Genomic DNA, 20061 nt, shown 5'->3' with positions numbered 1-20061 from the left:
CCAGTATTTAAATCTATTTGATTTTTTCCTCAACGTCTATTGAATGCTTGGCACTATTCTAGTGCTGGAAATACAGCAGTGAATAAAATAAAGTACTTAATCTTGATAGAATTTACATTATAATGGAGTAAGACAGAAGATAAAGTAATAAAGAAACTAATATAGGAGACAGTGATAAGTTCAATTGAAAATAGTCAGACAACTCCCCGCTGAGAGGGTGGCAGAGATGCAAAGGAAGTGAGGCACTGAGCACATGGATATCCCCAGGGAAGAACATACTAGGCAGAGGAAACATCAATTATGAAGAGCCTGAGTCAGGACCATGCTTTGCCAGCACTGTAGTTGGAGCAGAGTGTTGAGAAGAGGTGCTAGAGATGAGTTCAGGAGGTAGTGGGGGCTAGATTATGTAGGGTCTTGTAAACCATTGTAATGTCTCTTTTATGGAAATAACTTGGAGATTCTGAGCAGAGAAGAGACATGAGACAACCTGTTTTTGAAGAATCACTGTGGCTGTTATATGAAGGGAGATAAGGATGGAATCTGAGAGATCAGTTGTGGGGGGCTGTTACAATAATCCAGGTGAGAGAGAATGGTGCTAACCAGGGTGATGAGCAGAAAGCTAGATTTTGAAGGCAGATCTTATAAAATTTGCTGGTGGATTGAATGTGAGGTTTGAGAGAAAGAGATTTAAGAATGACTCTAAGTTTTTGGCTTGCACAACTGGAAGAATGAAATTACCATTTACTGAAAAGGGAAAGATTGGTGAAGGAATCTGATAAGCTGCCTATTAGACATTCGAGTGCATGTGTTAAGTTTGCAGTTGGGTGTTCTAGTCTAGAGTTCAGGGTAGAGCTTCGGGCTAGAATGCATATTTGGGCTATGAAATTGATAATGTCACCTAGGAAGTGAATACATAGAGCATAGAAAAGAGCACTCCAGGTTTTAGAGATCGGGCAGGTCAGAAGCAGCAGCCAAGAAGAGCAGCAGCTACAATGAGATAAGAGGTGAAGCAAGAAAAGTGCTGCCTGGAAGTCAAGAGAAGAAAGTCTTTCAAGAAGGAAAAATGAGATAAATTGTATCAAATGTTACAACTGTGATAGATCAGTAAGATGAGGACTAAGAACTGACTGTTTTTTTTTATGGCTATGTTGAAGACATTTGTGACTTTGTCAAGAGTTATTTTGCCAGAATGGTCAAGATGAAAAGACCGATTTAAATGTGTTTGAGAGAAAAATGGAGGAAAGGAAAAGATGGCTGTTAGTATTGAAAATTTTTAGATAGAGCTTTTTTACAAAGGAGAATAGAGAAATAGAGAGGTAGCTGGAAGAGATGGGTCACGTGAAATCAGTGTGATAAGTGAATTTAAGTAGTCTACTCAGGGTACTGTGGGAGTACTTAGAAGTATGTGTTAACATGGAGTTTAGAAAAAAGTCCAAGAGCTCATAGTATAGCAAATGAGGATAATATTTTTAAATGATGGCTATATTTGAAGGTACATAAGTGGAATATAACATGAGGTATGGCAAACTGCAAGTATTTGGAATGGCTGAAAGAAAAGGCCATGAGGCAAATTGGTGGGATATTAGGCTACAGTATAATCAGCATCCCACCTTGAAGTGAATTTTATTTTTTGAGCTGAAGAGAACTTTTGAAATATTTTAAGTAGGGGAGTGAGGTGATGAGGTTGCAGGAATCTAAGTGTTGATGAAGGACTGATTTTAGGGAAATGGAAGTGAAGTAAAGAGAACAGATATGCAAAATAGGAGAAAGGTAGGGTCCACAAGATTTTCTGACTGGGGGAATAAAGCACGTGAGGAAGAAATTTCGCAGAACTTTCACTTCTTCCTTTAGGTATTAGATGGCAGATTGTCAGCATAGCTAAGGGTTATAGAAGTAGTTTTAAAAATATTTTCATTTTTGGTGTGTTGAGTTTAAAAGATATGTGGAGATTTTAAGTTTAGATATCTAGTAGACAATATGAGTTTAGAATTTCAAAAAAGAGGTTTGGGCTGGAGATATAGATGTGAAAATCATGAGATGTAAATGTCGGCTAAGCCATAGATGTTGATGAAGTCACTCAGAATAAGGGTGTAGAGCAAAAGTTCTTAATATGAAGTTCAACTGAATGTCGCTGGAGGAAAATGTCCAGCTGTGCTGATTGGTCCCACATTAAATCTATGACCATATGTTTTAAGTGATCTTTTCGGGGTCGTACAGCAATCTTATTTCTCAAACCTCTAACAATCCTTCTCTCCTCACAGTCAGCTGATGACTTTGCATCTAATTGATCGAGAAACCAGGAACAATTATGAGTACTTCACATCCTCACCATCAAATCTGCCAGTTACTCTGCATCTGTACACACACTCTGCTTTTATTTCTGCTGCATCAGGTGAACTGTTCTAATTCCTAATGACTACAGTTAGGTCCAGGGGATCTTGTCCCCTCTCTTCTACTTAAGGACTTTGCTTCTGCAGTCATTCCCATTCTCTTTTGCATTATCAGTTTTACTTTTTACACATCGTACCCGTCCCCATGCTGTAATGTGTTCCATATTAAAAGATCTCTCATGACCACACATTCCCATTCCACTATCCCGCCCCGCATTTCTCTGCTCTCCTTTATGGCAAGTCTCTTAAAAGAGTTGCACCATTACTATTGGAACACACTCCAGTGAGGCATTTGTCCTCTGATTCCACTAAAACCAATCTTATCATTGGCAAAAATATCTTTTTTGCCAAATTCAATAAACAATTCTTAATTTTCATCTTATCCTCTCAGCAGTATGTTACACAGTTGATTATTCCTTCTTTCTTGAAACACTTTTTTTGTACTTTTTGACTTCCAGTACCTCATATTTTCTTTTTTTTCTTCTAATCTCGCTAGCTACTTCCTTTTCAGTCTTCTCCACTGGATTTTTCTATTTTTAGTGAAGTTGAAATGGTGAAATACCTCAGAGCTGAGTCCTCAGCTTTCTCATATCTATTTACTCTCCTCCCTAGGTGATCTCATCCAGAGTCATGGCTTTAAATAACATCTGGTCAAATATATCTCTCAGAGAGTTCTTTCTTCTCCATGACTCTCTACTCTGTTTTGTTTTTCTTCATGGCAATTATCGCTATTTGAAATTATATATATAAACTTATTTACTTATTGTCTGTCTTTCCCATGAGAATGTCTATTTTCCTCTCTGTTCTACCCTCAGCAACTAGAACAGTGCCTGGCACATAATAGGCTCTAATAAATATTTAACAAATATATGTTCTGAAGAGCCTTCCCTAGCTTTTTTTTTTAATTCCAAACTTCCCAAAGGTAGGAATCATTAGTCTCTAGAATGAAAAGATATGAGCCAAGAAAAGACACCTGGGGAATATAGATATTTAAGAGGCAAGCAAGGAAAAGTCTTCTGAAAAGGTCAAGAATTAATATAGAGAAAGAAAGGGGGACTCTATGAGGCCAACATAAGCAAAATTTCAAGCTAAAGAATCAAGATAAAGACAGAAAAGTATTTGAATTAGTTAAGGAAAGGACAAGTGTGATTTCATAGGTAAGTGAGAAATTTTTGTTATTTTGGAGTTTAGGAAAAGCAAATAACAAAGGAGAGTGTGAAATCTTAATCTAGCTGATGGGACTCTGCTTGGATGGAGAGGTGTTGCTGGATGTAAGAGGTGGTGTTTGGGATGAAAAATGAGGTACTGTTGTAACAAATACCTAAACATATGAAAGTGGCTTTGGAACTAGGCAATAGGTAGAAGCTGAAAAAGTTTTGAGGTGCATGTGAGAACTATGCATAGTAAGGAAAATTCTAGTGTGAGCTCAGAAAGAAAGGAGGAGAGCTGGAGAGAAAGCTTTCAGCTTCTTAGAGAATACATAAATAATCACGAGCATAATGTTGGTAGAAACAAGGACATTAAAGAAATAAGGACATTCTGGTGAGGTGTTAGATGGAAATGAGTAACATGTTACTAGAAACTAGAGGAAAAGTGATCCTTTTTATAAAGTGGCAAAGAACTTGGCTGCATTGTGTTTATGTTCTAAAGTTTTATGGAAAGTAGAACTTGCAAGCAATGAAATTGGATATTTAGCTGAGGAGATTTCTCAGCAAAGTATTGAAAGAGTGGTATGGGTTCCTCCTGACTGCTAATAGTAAAATATGAGAAGAGAGGCGTGAATTGAAGAAGGAATTGCTAAACAATTCCAGAACCAGAACTTGAAGGTTTGGAAAATTTCAGCCTATCCACTTTGCAAAAAATGAGAAATAAATTTATGTTGTTTAAAGCACCCAATATATGCTATTTTGTTATTGTGTTCCAAGCAGACAAAGACAGATTTTGGTAGCCAGTGACATTTGGAGAAGTACACTGTGCAACATGGTCTCCTAGACGTTTTTCCCCTCAGGATTTAGTTCAGGGTTTTGCTCTGAATCAAAATAGTCTGGGCCCTGGTTCATCAAAAGATTGAATCTCACACTTGGCCCTTTCTAGGTAATTAATTGTCAAGATAGTTTATTTTCTCATTTCCAGAGTGGAGGAAGTTCTTCTGGGACAAAGGGATATAGCCTGAGTGAAAGCCTATTTGGCCCACTTTCTCTGCCTGACTCAGAAAGATCTTGCATTTCTGCCTCAAAGGAAGGTTTTTAAGCATAGAAATGTGGAAATGGACAAGTAATTCAAGAGCCTTAGGGCAAGGCAAATGTGCCAAGGCTACCCAGAGGTGGGGGTTTATAAGAGGCAGAAAGACATCCTGAGGACAAGTTTATACAAGAATACTCAGGGAGGGACATAAAAGGAGGTGAGGCAAGAAACCTCAAGATTAACTTGGCATCTTAGAAAGCCTTTTGAAAAAATATCCAACTAGAGGCTGTCAAATAGCCTTCCTGTGCTGTCCTCAGATGCTTGCACTTGCCCCAAACCTGCTTCCTTGCTAGATGTGCAACTTGAACCAGTCTTTAGATATTCAACCTTGGCAGTATTTGAAGTAAATATTTCTTGCTTAGAACTGCCCCTGGGTCAGAGGGAAGACTCTCCCAAGCAGGTGCTGGCATGGATAATGCAGAGCTGTGGCTCTTCCAGGTAATATTTTGAGGATAAAAGCAGAGTGATTTCCTTACTTTTAGACATCCTTTCCCCCACTCCCACTATGAACAATTCTGGAAGTTCTGTTGAAAAACAGATTGAATGTTCAATTCTCTGTGTTACTTGTCTGTTGAGATATATAAAGCTTCTAAGGAAAGTGATACCTTTGAAATAAAGATATAAATTAGTAAATCTACTAGGCAATTGTTCTTTAATTCTCGTTACACTTTCCATTAAAGCAGCTAAAGATCCTACCCTCTATTTAACACCAATTTTGTTTAAAAAGCATTAATATGTTCATACTTAAAAAGCATTAATAGGTTCATACTTCTAAAACCTGTAAGAGCTTATGCTTTTGCTAAAAGAGAAGTATTATTTAGCCTTTATGAGACATCTACAAAATCCTTAATAAAGATAAGTATGTCCCACTGGCTAGCTCCAAAGATGAAGCAAGAAATTTTAACAATATTTTTATAAACGTAGTTTTACCAATGTGGCAACATTTTGTCCATATTGCTTGTTACTATCTGGAGGTATTAACTATTAATGAATCTCAGTTTGATAAAGAACAACTGTGGTTTGTTAATGTGTTTACTGACAAAAAGTATTCGGAAAGTGTCTTTTAATGCAGAGGATAATTAAACCTAGTTTAAGAAATAATGCCTAGCAAAGCAATTTAAAAGTGGGAATGTTAGACAATCTTGTAGTATCAAGAAGAATGGTGTGCTTGCAGAATTCTTGTCACCCAATTGACTGGTTCTAATTGGGCTAGAACTGATAAGCTTATGGTACATGTACAAGAAATCTACTACTTGAAACATGATTTTTACAGGAAATATATCAGTCAAAAAAATAAAAGAATAGTCTTACCAAGTAGTCTTGTTCTTTTAATTCGTGGTTCTCCAAATGTGATCTCTTGACCAGCAGCATCAGCTTCACTTAGAAATGGAGATTCTCAGGCCCTACTCAGCCCTACTGAACAGAAACTCTAGGGCTGGGGCCCCACAGTCTGCATTTAAAACAGTTCTCCAGGTGATTCTGATACATGCTAAAGTTTGGAAACCACTGTCTTGAACTCAAATCAGTACTCAGGTCAACAGTACATTTTCAGTTCTATAATTACCTAGGAGTCTCTATATTGGGAGATCTTGGGATATCAAATGTGACTGGTCAAGTTTTCAATAGATAAATATTTTGTCTGGATAGAAAGGCAACTGATGATAAATTTTTTATTAATTAACTCATTCATCGAATGTTTTCTGAATGCTTACAGTCTAGGCATTAATGACCTGCTGTTAGTAGTTTTAGTTAGAATAATAGGGTCAGAAATAAATTGAAGTGTTTAAGAAGTGAGTCAGAACTGAGCAAATGGAGATTGTGAGTTTAGACAGAGCTTTAAGAAATTTGATTCTGAAGGGGAAAAAGGAAGCTGACACTACAGGAGGTTATTTATATTCAAAGAATGGCTTGGCCTTGATGGGAAAGAGTTAGAGGAGAAGAGTTTGAAAATTTTTGAGTGTCAGGAGACAGGTAAAAGGCTGAGGTTACTAAGAAGGCTGGAGGAAGTGGGTTCCAGCATTTGGAGGAAGGTTTAGTCTTAGACAGGAGGAGCTGGAGGGAAGAATTCTGAAGTTTTGAGTTTTTTTCCATAACCAAAGACAGATAGGAACAATCCTTTAGGAAACAATATATTTTATAGTGATAAAAAACTTTAGCTGAAGTTCAGGAATTATTTTAGTGTGCTTTAGTTTTTCCTCTTTTAAAATTAGTGATAGAATTAATGCCTTTTATAAAAATGTAGAATGTATAATGTGATTTTATTTCAATAAATTTTAATCAATATGCTAACATAGCTATCATTTATCTAATTTACATGTCTGTATGTATTTGTGCATGTGGAGATATCTAGGATGATGCTCATATTTTTGGAATGATGGTCACTTAATACAAAAATGATTATTTTTAGATGGCAGATTTTGGGATGATTGTTTTATGTTCTTCTTTATACTTTTTGTATTATATAAATTTCTTTGATAAGCATTATTTTAAAAATTGACCTAAGTTTATTTTAATAAATTAGGAATTTATAGAAAAGCACAATAAAGACAATATCACCTGTAATGTACCATACAGAGGTAGTTATTATTTTGTTACATAACCTTTTAGACTTTATCCTGAATATACATACATGGTCGCATACAGGTACACACATTATATTTAAATAGATTGAGGTCATATTGTTCACGCTTTTTAAAAAATGCACTCATTTGGTATATTGTGAACATCTTTTAATGTCAATAAATATAGAACCACACCATTATTTTTTTTAAATGGTAGCATTTTATTTATTTATTTATTTTCTTTCTTTCCTTCGTTCTTTCTTCGTAATTTATTTATTTATTTTTTATGGTGACATTGGTTAACAAAATCCAGTAAGTTTCAGCTGTACACTTTAACAGTAAGGCATATATGTATTTACTCTGTGTGTTCACCTCCCATAGTTAGATTTCTTTCTGTCACCACATATTTGACTCCCTTTACCCCATCTACCTCCCCGCTTCCCCCTACATTCTGGTAACTACTAGTCTTGTCCATGTCCATGAGTCTCTGTTTGTCCTGTTCATTTGTTGCTTTTAGGTTTATATCCCACATATAAGTGATATCAAGTGATTTTCAACTTTTTCTGTCTGGCTTATGTAGCTTAGCATGATTATCTTGAGGTCCATCCATGTTGTTGCAAATGGCAGTATTTCATCTCTTCTTATGGCTGAGTAATACTATTCTATTATGTAGATGTACCACAGCTTCTTTATCTAATCATCTATCATAGGACACTTTGATTGTTTCCATGTCCTGGCCACTGTGAATAATGCTGCTATGAACATCAATGTGCAAATATCTTTTCAGATATGGGTTTTCAAGTCTTTGGGGTAAATACCCAGTAGAGGGATTGCTGGATCATATGGTAGATCAGTTCCTAGTTTTTTGAGGAACCTGTGTACTGTTTTCCATAGTGGCTCTACCAGTTTGCAGTCCCACCAGCAGTGTATGAGGGTTCCTTTTTCTCCACATCCTCTACAACAAACCACACCATTATTTTAAGTAAAATGTCACTGTATATCTATGCCATAATTTATTTTACCAGTTATGTGAAGAGAAACACTTAGAATGTTCAATAGTTTTCGTTATTATAAAAACAATCCTAGATGAATAGTTGCACTCAAATATATTTGTGTATATATGTACTGAACGCTAATATATTTATACTCATATATATTTTAATTATTTACTAAGGTAAGTTCCCCAAAGTAGAATTTCTGGTTTTATTTTTTATTTTTTACTTTTTACATTTTTTTGTAGATCTTTTAAAATTTATTTATTTTAATTAGTTTCAAGTATACAGTACATTGGTTATACATCTATATAGTTCGTAAAACAACCCCCCCCCCAATTGCTCCCTCCCTCCCCTAACTCTCCACATAGCCAACATATTAATGCTAATTGCATTCCCTATGGCATGATCCCCATCCCCGTGACCATCTATTAGCTACTAATTTGTACTTCTTTAACCCTTCACCCCATTCTCCCAGCCTCCCAAACCCCACTCCCCTCTGTCCAGCACCAAATTATCCACTATATTTGTGAGTCTGTTTTTGATTAGTTTGTTCTTTTTATTCCTTAGATTCCACATATAAGTGATACCATATAGTGTTTATCTTTCTCTGTCTGACTTAAATAATTCTAGGTTGATCAAAGCAATATCTTTTTCCATCCTCTCTCTTTTAGTCTTGTGAGTGTCTTTTAATCTGAAGTGAGTCTCTTATAGGCAATATTGTAGAGGTCTTGTTTTCCTTTCCATTCATCCACTCTATCTTTTAGTTGGAGCACTTAATTCTTTTTCATTTAAGGTACTTATTGATAGGAATGTAGTTGTTACCATTCTTTATTCCTATTTTCGATACATGATTTTTCTTCTTAAAGAAGTTCCTCCAACATTTCCTGTAATACTAGCTTGGTGGTGATAAATTCCTTTATCTTATTTTTATCTGGGAAGCTCTTTATTTGTCCTTCAACTCTAAATGATAGTTTTGCTGGATAAAATATTCTTGGTTGTATATCCTGGCTCTTCATCCTGTCGAATATTTTTTTTCCGTCAATCCCTCTATCCTGCATAGTTTCTTTTGAGAATCAGCTGCCAGTCTTATGGGTGTTACCTTATATGTAATTATCTGTTTTCTTCTTGCTGCTTATAATATTTTTTTCTGCTTATTTAAACTTCGGCATTTTAATTATGATGTGTCTTGGTGTAAGCCTCTTCGGATCCCTGATTTTTGGAATTCTCTGAGCTTTCTGGGGTTTCATGTACATTTCCTTCACCAGGTTAGGGAAGTTTTCCATCGTTATTTCTTCCAACGGCTGTTCATCATCTTGATTTTCTTCAGTTACACTTATCAGACGGATATATGGACCCTTAATCGTGCCCCGTATGTTCCTTAAATTATTTTTACAGTCGTGGCATGTTATCTCTTGCCATTCTGATTACATGTCCTCGGCTTTCCTATCCTCTAGGTAGGGCATTTGATCTTTTCTTTGTTCACTTTGTTTATCCCATTTAATATACTTCTCATCACGGATAATGTGTTCTTCATTTCAGACTGGTTCCCTTTATAATTTCCATTTTTAAGCTTTAAAAAAAAATCTCTTTGTTGAAGTTCTCACTGAATTTATCTACATTTCTCAAAAGTTTATTGAGTATCATTATATCCAGTGTTTTGAACCCTGCATTTGTTAGATTACTTGACTCCATTATATCTGGATCTCTATTCTGTGCTCTAATATGGTTTCTGCTTCTCTGTCTTCCCATTTTGGCTGCCTTTCTGTGTCTGTTTCTATGTATTAAGCAAAGCTCCTATTTCTCCCAGTCTTATCAGTGTAGACTTGTGTAGTAGGTGTCCAGTGGCACAGTCCTGAGCGGGGCTCAGCTAGAGGCCAAATTTAGCCCAAGCCTCTAGCCCTCTGTAGCCACCTGTTATGATTCAGCAAACAATCCACAGATGCTATGCTTATAGTTGCCTCAAAAGGCCATACCAGAAACTGATGCCAGCTGGCTCCAGTGTGAGTCTAGGTGCTGCTCAGCAAGGAGCACCTGACTTGGGAAGGATATAACTGGATGTGTCTTGGGTGGGGCCATGAGTTGGGGGAGGCAGGGTTTCAGGGACTCCTCTGGGCAGAGCAACCTCTTTTATCCAGTTTGATGACATCTTTGCTATACCAGCACTGAGTACATGCATTGGGAGGGGGAGGGCTCAACAGAGGAACAATGGATACTGCCAACACTTCTGTACAGAGTGAGTCTTGCCTTAGCCCTCACTCCAACAGCGTCTCCTTGTAAGTCCCTGGTGCTCCCTGTGTGCGGCTGAATGGGCACTGGTGCTCAGAGCGAGCAGGCCTATCACCGTGAAAATCCCTTAAGAGGCTTCTGCTGCTGCCATTGCCACAGACTCCATCTTAGCTGCTCCAGACTTGGCAGCCTTACATCCTTGCCCCATCCTACCTTCTGCCATTGCAAAGGTGCTTTCATGGATTTCTCCTTAGTTGCATGGCTTGTTCTTCTAGATCCCAGGCAATTTTTCCTTGTTGCAGATCCTTGTTTCTGTCACAACTTTGATTTGGTCATCAGAGGGATGAACAGTCTCTATTATCTACATCATTTTTTTCCCCTCCTCTTGGGTTTATTTTTTAAGTTTATTTAAATTTGTTTTTTTATTTTTTATTTTGTTGGTACTCTTTATTTTGTAATTATTTCTCATTTATTTATTTATTATTAAGTTTATTGAGGGGGACAGTTAATCAAATTATGTAGGTTTCAAGGGTACAGTTTGGTAATAGTCATATGTATATTGTGTTGTATGTTCATCACTCAAAGTCAAATTTCTTTCCATCAGCATATATTTGACTCCATTTACCTTTTTCGACCTCTTCCCCCTTTCCCTTTGGTAACTACTAAACTGTTATCCATGTCTATGAGTCTCTGTTTATCTTGTTTGTTTGTTGCTTTCAGTTTTATATCCCATGTATGAATGAAGTTGCATGGTTCTCAACTTTTTCAGTCTGACTTATTTTGCTTAGCACGATAATCTCAAGATCCATCCATCTTGTCACGAATGGCAGTATTTCATCTTTTCTTATGGCTGAGTAAAAATCCATTGTCTAAGTATACCACATCTTCTTTATCCAATTATCTATCACAGGGCAATTTGGTGGTTTCCATATCTTGACTCCCATAAATTTTTTGAGTAAATATCCAGAAAAGAGATTGCTGGGTTATATGGTAATTCTATTTCTAATTTTTTGAGAAAACTCCATACTGTTTTCCATAGTGTCTGTACCAATTTATATTCACTCCAGCAGTGTATAAAGGTTCCTTTTCTCCCCACAAACTTTCTGATACTTATTACTTGTCTTGTTGATGATAGCATTCTAACAGGTGTGAGGTGATATGTCACTTTGGTTCTGATTTGCATTTCCCCAATAGGTAGTGAAGTTGAGCATCTTTTTATATATCTGTTGGCTATTTGTATGTCTTCTTGGGAGAAGTGTCTATTCAGGTCCTCTGCCCATATTTTAATTGAATTGTTTGTTTTTTTGTTGTTGAGTTGTATAAGTTCTTTGTATATTTTGAATATTAGCCCCTTATCAGAAGAGTTGTTTGCAAATATCTTCTCCCATTCAGCTGGGTGCCTCTCTGTTTTGTTGATGGTTTCTTTTGTTGTGCAGAAGCTATTTAGTTTTATATAGTCTCATTCATTTATTTTTGCTTTTACTTTCTTTGCCTTTGAGGTCAAATTTACTAAATTCTCTCTAAAACCAAGGCCCATGAGTTTAGTACCTATGTTTTATTCTATGCAATTATTGTTTCAGGTCTTATATTTAGGTCTTTTATCTATTTTGAGTTGATTTTGATGTATTATGACAGATAGCAGTCTAGTTTCATTTTTTTTCATGTGGCTTTTTAATTTTCCCAGCATCATTTATTAAAGAGGCTTTTTTTTCTCCATTATATGTTTTTGGCTCCTTTGTCAAAAATTATTTGCCCATATATACAGTGGTTTATTTTTGGACTCTCAATTCTGTTCCATTGGTCTGTGAGTCTGTTTTTCTGCCATTACCATACTGTTTTGATTATTGTTGCTCTATAGTATAAAGAATTTCTGGGGTTATATCTATAGTTTTTTGGGAAGAGGGGGGAAGCAAAATGCATTTGTGTGTGTGTGTGTATAACCAGGCATCAAGCAGTATATTGTAGACTTTTCCACTAAAGAGAAAGAGTGAGTGTGCATCTATTAGGGTCTGAGAGTAAGTCTTCAAATACCTAGTTGCAAGTGTGAGTTGTCTTTGATTTTTATATTTATCTTCAAAATTCACACTGATTGGTGCACTCTATTTTTAAAAGTATATATATAATGTGTTATGTGTTTAGATTTTTGAGTGACTTTGACATTCCAAGGAAGTTTGTCAAGAACATCCTGTTGCTTATGTGACCTCCATTACACTGCCCTATTTTTTTGTTTGAAAAACATATAAAAGCACATAAAATTAACAAAAGTTAATAGTTAATCAAGCAACAGCTGTCAACCCAACATTGGTCTATGTTAGCATGGGGAATTATAAAGAAGTTAAGAACATAGTCCTTGACTTTGAATTCATTTGTTTCTCTTTAAAAAGCTCATCAAAGAATTACACTTAACTTGATAACCAACTAGGCTAAAGTCTATGATGAATCTGCTTGGCAGGATGTAAAGTCTACTGGTATTTATTGAACACTTCCAGGGGCTTGCCAATGGGTTTGTTTTGGACTCTGAGGTATTATCATTAGCATTTGTGGCAATTTAGACTCTGAGTAGGGGTTCAGGTACCCTACTGGCAAGAGGACTGTGTTATGAAGACAGAAGTTTTTAGACTTTCATATTTGGGATAAGTATAGTAGAGAGATGTAAATGAACTAGATCCTAAATTAACCAGGATTTCCAATTCAGTGGACTTTTTGAGGTGCATGATATTAAACACTTAAAATTAAGGAGAGTGAAGAAAATGTCAATAGTAGAGGCTCTTACCATGGGTATAAAAGTCACATTCAGAGCTTTATCTGTATGTTGCTGATTAACATTTGGGTCTCCATCTCCTTTTCTTTACAGTGACCCTGATGTTTAAGAGAATCCCAAGAACAATGTAGGTATATATTTGCTGAATAAATAAATATACGCTCTGAATAATGAATCAAGGGTATTAAATTGTATTTAGCACTTTGCACTTAACTAAAAGAGCTAAGGTGTGCTCCTTAGTTTCAAAAAGACCTATAATATCAAGAATTGATATAGAAAATGTTTGCTTGTGAATCTTAAGCAAAACAGGAGGTTTTTTGTGTGTGTTCTGAGCTGTCTCCCCCTAGCTCGGTCCTGGGTTTTTGTCATTGCATTCCTTGGCTCTGGCTGTAGAGGGTCTCTAGCAAGGAAGGTATCCTGTGTCTTTTTTTAAAATCCTGTCTTGATCCCAGGCTAGGATCCCTGATGTTTGCCTAGTTTCCATGCTTTATGTGCTGCTTGGGAAGCTCTCGACTTTAAACTCATATTCTCCAAGGATAATACTGATGTTTCATTTGACACATGCATACTTTTATTCCTCCATAAAGAGGTGCCTGTTACATTGCTCTGACCTGAAGCTGTATAAGATTATCACATGACTCCCTCATGCACGTTCCCACCAAGGTAGAAGACTAGGTCTCCTTATTGCAAAATATCTTTGCCCAAATTATCATCCAGGACTGAGTTGAAGAACTGGTAGGGCAAAGGGCAAGGCATAGAGTCACAGTGATGTGCAATAGGTTACACTGCTTTTGCTTTGTTTTATTTATTTAAGTGACCAGAATTGAATTAATCATAGTCCCTGGTTCATAAAATACTACAGTCATTGTTTCAGAAATGGCTCTTTTATTTATTTTAATTGTTTACTTATACTTTTAAATAAAGTATAATGAACTATGAATTCACTACTGCTCAAAAACTAATATATTACCAAAAAAAATCTACTCGTGTATTTCTTTTCTGTTTATTTAATTTTTAATTTCTCCTTATAACAATGAGACCTTTGGAAGCTAGGAGGTAAAATGGATTTATTTACTTAAATATAACCTAGTCTAAAAAAATTCTTTTTAAAAATTCCTTCAGGCGCCAAACTTCCGGGTGCAGCCATTCACAAAGACAATTTCATGAGTTATAGAATGGAAACTAAAAACCTGGTGTGGAAATTCCACCAGGCAGAGGTATGACTAAGAGTTGGAACAATTATTATTTTGACCTTACTTTACAGGGGCACATCGGTGTGGGATCGCAAGGATGCTGCCTGACTGCTCCAGCCTCTACAAAGGACAAAGACGGTAAAAGCTGGCATGTGTGTTTAGTCATACAAATCAGTGAGTTACTTAAGAGTAAGAGATGCTTTTAACATTTACAAATTAGAACTATTTTCTCTTGTAATCCAATTCAGGGGAGGTATGATTCACACAAATCTTCTTTAATATTTCTTATAACACTGGATTACATGCTGGTTGGTGAGCTGCTAGTAAGTCAGATCAGACTTCTCTTTTTTCTTTACATTTCTAAACATACTAGACAGGTTGATAAAGGAGCCCTTTAGTTTAGTGATTTAGTTGTTTGTTTACCTGGACCAGCAGAGGAATTTTTTCCCCCTGCAGCTGGCTATAGTCTTCTGTTCTTGCCTGAACATGCCTGGATCTGGCAGAAAAATTCTGTCTTATTTTACAAAGCACTTCTCCATATTGTCACTCCTCCAGGACTGGTGACTTTCTAGTTCAAAAGATTTCACTCAGGCTACAGCTTTTCTTGAAGATAAAAATTACACGACAATTTCTGTAGAATTATAGATGAATTCTCTCCTTGGCAAAGTAGCTAATTCCAAATAATTTGGGAAGAAAGATTCCTGTGATCATTCTTAACCTAAAGTAGTATTTATTTACCCTTTATATTTTCAAGAAGTCATTTATTAATAATCAGGATTTACTTATTTGGATTTGCAATAAAAACATCTATTCAAAATGAGGTTTAGTTAGCATTTCACCTTTACTGGAGTATCCAAAAGCTCAAGATCAGGCTGTTAGCACCACCTAGTGTGTCACACAGGCATAGAAATACAAAGTCAAACTCCAGGAAAAGCATCTGAAAACTTTTTGGATCTTTGGGAAAGTTACAGGTAAGGCCATCTGGGACTAATTTCTTTGTGACTCATACATGCAGCTTCAATATTTTTAATGAAGTTTAAAATAGGGAACAGGAGACAATATATCAAAGAAAAGAGTAAAGGAGGATGTGAGGGCCATCTGGCTGCGACATCTGTCACCACATTGATCGCCAGGGTTAATCTGGCTGATCTGGCTGGCTAGACAGGTGTCCTCTTTCTCTTTCACCACTCCATGTGTGTCCCTCCCGAAGCTGCGTGCTCTGTCGAAGAGGATGACCTTCCTGATAAAGGAGAGGACCGTTTTTCGGTCAAGGGTATATAAGTAGCTGTGCTCCCCTGCTAGAACCTCCAAACAAGCTCTCAAGGTCCACTTGTAGGAGAATGTAGTGTGGTCAAGCTTCCAAGACTACAGACATGTCCAAATGAGGTGCTGCATGTGGCAGTCTATCTTTCTTTAAAAAAAAAAAAAAGTAAATGAGCACCAAGATTATGTGGAAAGATGTGTGGGGAGATTGGAGAAGGGAATCAGCATTTGTTGAATACCTACTGTGTACCAGACTATGTATTTTGCTTATGTTTTCTTGAAGGAGGGAGTGGAATTGGGGTTTCTCCCACAAATTTTCTTTGTGAAAAATGAATGCTACAATGGGCTGATGTTGTTGTGTGGCTTCAGGTCCTTTCAAAACCTGCTAAGTCTCTGTTGAGAGACAATACTACGTTAGTCTCTTGCACATCTAGTGAACAGAGGCACTGACAGCCTTTTGTTCCAGATGATGTTTACAAGGGCATTTTATGGTGAACAGTCTTGGAAAATAGACCCTGTTTCTCCCTCCAGAACGGAGGTTTGCTTTTGTCCAATGTAAAAAAGATAAATTCTCCCCTGGGAGAAAAGGTTGGACAGGATTGCTTATAGCCCAATATAAGATTTGGGTTTCTTTCCTAAGCCTGGGTTTCTAAGCTGTGATGCAAACCCACAGTGTGCACAGCAGCCATCTGGGCATCCCCGGTTTGCACCTGTGGATCTGAGAGGCAAAGGAAACCAATGCAAATATGAAACTCATGTTGCTTGCTGCGGCTTGAGTAATAAAGTCCTTTTCTCTGATCCAGGAATCTTGTATCTTCTGGCAACATCCATGAAACTGTGGCCGGCTAACTTATTAGTCTGCAAATAAAGTAAAATCTCAGACCCTTTGCAATTCTTGTCAGTCACCACCCCAAGTGACCATTCAGTTGCTAGATGCCTGGTTCCTACACTCAACTCCCTCAGCCCCCCAGGAGGAGGGTATCTGAGTTCACTGTGCCTTTGCCTTGCCTAGAGTCTTGCCCCATTTTAAGAAAACCAGATATTCAGAATAATCCAAATATTAAAAACTGAAACCAATAGATGATTAGGCACATAATATATAACATTTGTATCACACTTCGCAGTTCACATGTGTGAGTATCTAACACTGGAATTTCAGGGGCTGATTTTTTTTATAGGTTTAATACAGTTTTAATGTTTATAGCATGATGAATTTCCAGACTTGCTACAAGTGTTTATTATGTTCAGCATAAAAAAATCCTGAGAAGTTAAATTCATTTCTACTGAGCCAAGTTTTCTCAAAGATATCATAGTTGTTCTTATTTCTGGGAATCTGAAAATCACTCTCAAACTTTAGAACTACAGTGTAGGAGTGGGTTAGTTGTGTGTCAGAGTGTGTTTGTTAAAACGTAGATTATTCAGTTTCATCCTCAAATATTTTAATTCACCTAATCTGGGCTGAGATCCAGAATTCTTCATTTTCAAATGTAACTTGGGGTAGATTCAGATGCCAGTGTCTTGAGAATCACATTTTGAGAATGCTCTTGAGGCATAAAAGACTCTAGATAAACAAATGACTTGTGAGATACAAATAATTCGTGCAACTGTGGCCTCTGAAAATAAGAATGAATTACTTTTTTATAAGGTTCCTGTGGCCTTCATTGTAAGGACAAGTGAGCGCCACCTGGGTATAGGGCTAATTGTGATTGCCTAGTGTGCAGGATAGTAAACAGTGGCTAAAGCAGTTATACATTTTTTTTTTTTTTATTCACTCAAATTACTGAGTACTGGCTATGTGCGGCAATACGCCTATTTCTTGATATGGTTTCATTTTCACATCCATTGGTCATTGTTTCCAATTCTTGTAATTGAGTTTTTATGAACAGGGCTTGAAATCCCAGAGGATGTAGATTTAGTCTTTCTTTATCCAACTCAGAAACATTTCATTGGGCGCTCATGAAAACCCATAAGGTAAGTCAAAAACTGATATTATTCTCATTTTATAGACGTGAAAACTATAGAACGAAGAGATTAAATGACTTACCAAGAGTCACAGAATATTACAGTAGTGCTTGAATCTTGATTTTCTGACTCCTATCCTCCACTCTTTCCTATATCCAACACCACTTCCCATATGAGTTTCTACAGGGATCCTATTGCATTTTGGATATAATTTGATTTTGACAAAATGTGATTTACATGAACATTTTCATGTACAACAAACAAACAAACAAACAAAACCATTGACATTCTTATGTCATTAAAAATACCCCAAAGAAAAGGGCAGGGTTCTGTTTTCAAAATGAAGTGGTGTCTGCAATAAACAGAACTGAGCCTAATTACAGAACATTATGCTCTGTCCCCCCAAGACATGCACACTGAATTCTCCTACAGGTCTTCCAATACCCCACGACAGAGGAGGGGGCAGGTAGAAAAGGCAGTGCAGAATAGAAAAGGCTCAGGAATGCAGACATACTGCCATGTTAATTCTGAAGGGGACTTGGGAGCCACACCTTTGGTTTCTTGTTCCCAAGTACCATGCCAACCATTGCTCTGGGTTTCCTGCCTTTCCCAGAGACTTCTCTAGAATTTGTATTTTCTAGGGCACCAAGACCCTGTCTGGCTTTCAATAAATGTTCGGTAACAACAATAACACTGAAGTGACTGTTTATTCAGATGGAAATTAACATGGATGAGATAACATTCTGGATTTCTGTTTCCCACCCCTAAGACTGTAGGTTTACACACTGAGAGAGAGAATGGACTTAATACACATTTCTGTTGCTGATCAAGATGGGCAACACTTACCTTGGGATAGATTCTTCATTGTTTTCAAAATGCTCTCACAAGTATTAGCCTCCTTAATTAACCAAACACCTGTGAAGTGAGCAGGATAGACATTTATTTCACTTGACAAATGGAGCTCAGAGAGATTAATTGATTTGCCTAACACTGCAGTAATTGAGCTTGTCTGAATTTGAACCTGGCTCTTGACTTGTTTAAACTCTTTTATTTATTTCACCACATAGACTGAGATGCTCCTCTAGCCAGAGAGTGGGCATTGCCTTTGAATCCCATGCTCTGCATCATGGTGCAGTGGTCAGAATGCCCTGGATCTGATTCCAGGTTCTGTCTGTCACTTGCCTTAATCAAGTCATTTAACCGAAGTCTCAGTTTCTGTATTACTTGGAACTTCTGGTTATTTGTGACAGAAACTCAACTTGGACTAGCTTGGATCCTGGAAGAGATTCACTGTTGGTATAACTGGAAAGGTAGAGGTATAACACAGCACAATGGGAACCAAGGTCTTATTGTAATTGAGGCTCCTCTCTCTGCTTCTCTTGGGCCCCACTTTGAGTCTCTCCTACTGCAGTTCTGCCTCCCTGTGCTATATGCCGCGTAGTTACTTCCTGATGTGTGTACAACTTTGCTGTAAGAGGAAGGGGCCCTTCATCCCAGTTACGATTCAGAGAAACCTAGGTAGGGTTTCCTCCTTCTGGTCTTGTCACCCTAAGACTGTAGCCAGAAGTGTAAGCTACTGTAATGGCCCACTTGGGTCACTGGCCTCACAAGGCACAGGGCACTGCCTTGGCTCCCCTCAAACCACATGCCCGGGGTGAGGCAGGAGCAGTTTCCTAGAAGAAGCAAGGAACTGTTATTAGATGAAGAGGGAAGGGGTCCTGGCAGGCAAAACCAATGGATGTGCAATGTGCACTATGGATTTTTAATCTGTTAAGAAGAAATAGTAAAACCAACTTCTAGATTCTTCGATAAGAATTATAGATGCATCAAAAACTACCAAATCTACATCTTCAGTCCTAATACCTCACTGAAGTTCTTTTTCTTTCTATCTAGAAGATCAATGTTAAAAATCCTTTGTATAGCACCAGACTCCTTCATTATTTGCCTGCCGGCTTGCCTCTTGAGGTTTGTTTATCTCTTTTTAGTCCCTTTTGGAACTTCACATCCTGATCTTATTAAACCTTCTTGAAAACGGCATGCTCCCTCTTATCTCCAGATCCAGTAGGTAGTTGGTTACTCTTGACTATATGTTGAATTAATTAACTAATTAATTAATCAGTAATAGTGTCTGGCCCATGGTGGGTGCTCACAATGTGTTAGACATATATATGGTAAACATGGCCTTTTAAGCACAGGGCAAGGAAGAATGATCAGAGAAGGATGAGCTGAGGAAGGCTGGGCAGAATGTGAGAGTCTGAACTGGGGAGATCAGGCCCAGGAGGTCTAGAGGCTCAGCACCGAGAAGAGAGTTTGGGGCACAGGCTAAGTTGGTGAGGAACTAGGCTGAGGGAGAGAGAAATATCAAGATGGCCGTGAAAGAGTGTTGGATTCAGAGACATGTTCCAGGCTTGGATCTACCTTGAACTACTAGCTTTGTTCCTTTGGCTAGGTCATGTGTTTCTCTGA

The sequence above is a fragment of the Rousettus aegyptiacus genome, unplaced genomic scaffold, assembly GCF_014176215.1.
Source record: "Rousettus aegyptiacus isolate mRouAeg1 unplaced genomic scaffold, mRouAeg1.p scaffold_m13_p_12, whole genome shotgun sequence".
NCBI lineage: Eukaryota > Metazoa > Chordata > Mammalia > Chiroptera > Pteropodidae > Rousettus > Rousettus aegyptiacus.
The sequence above is the reverse complement of the archived record's forward strand: the minus strand, read 5'-3'. Positions refer to the sequence as shown.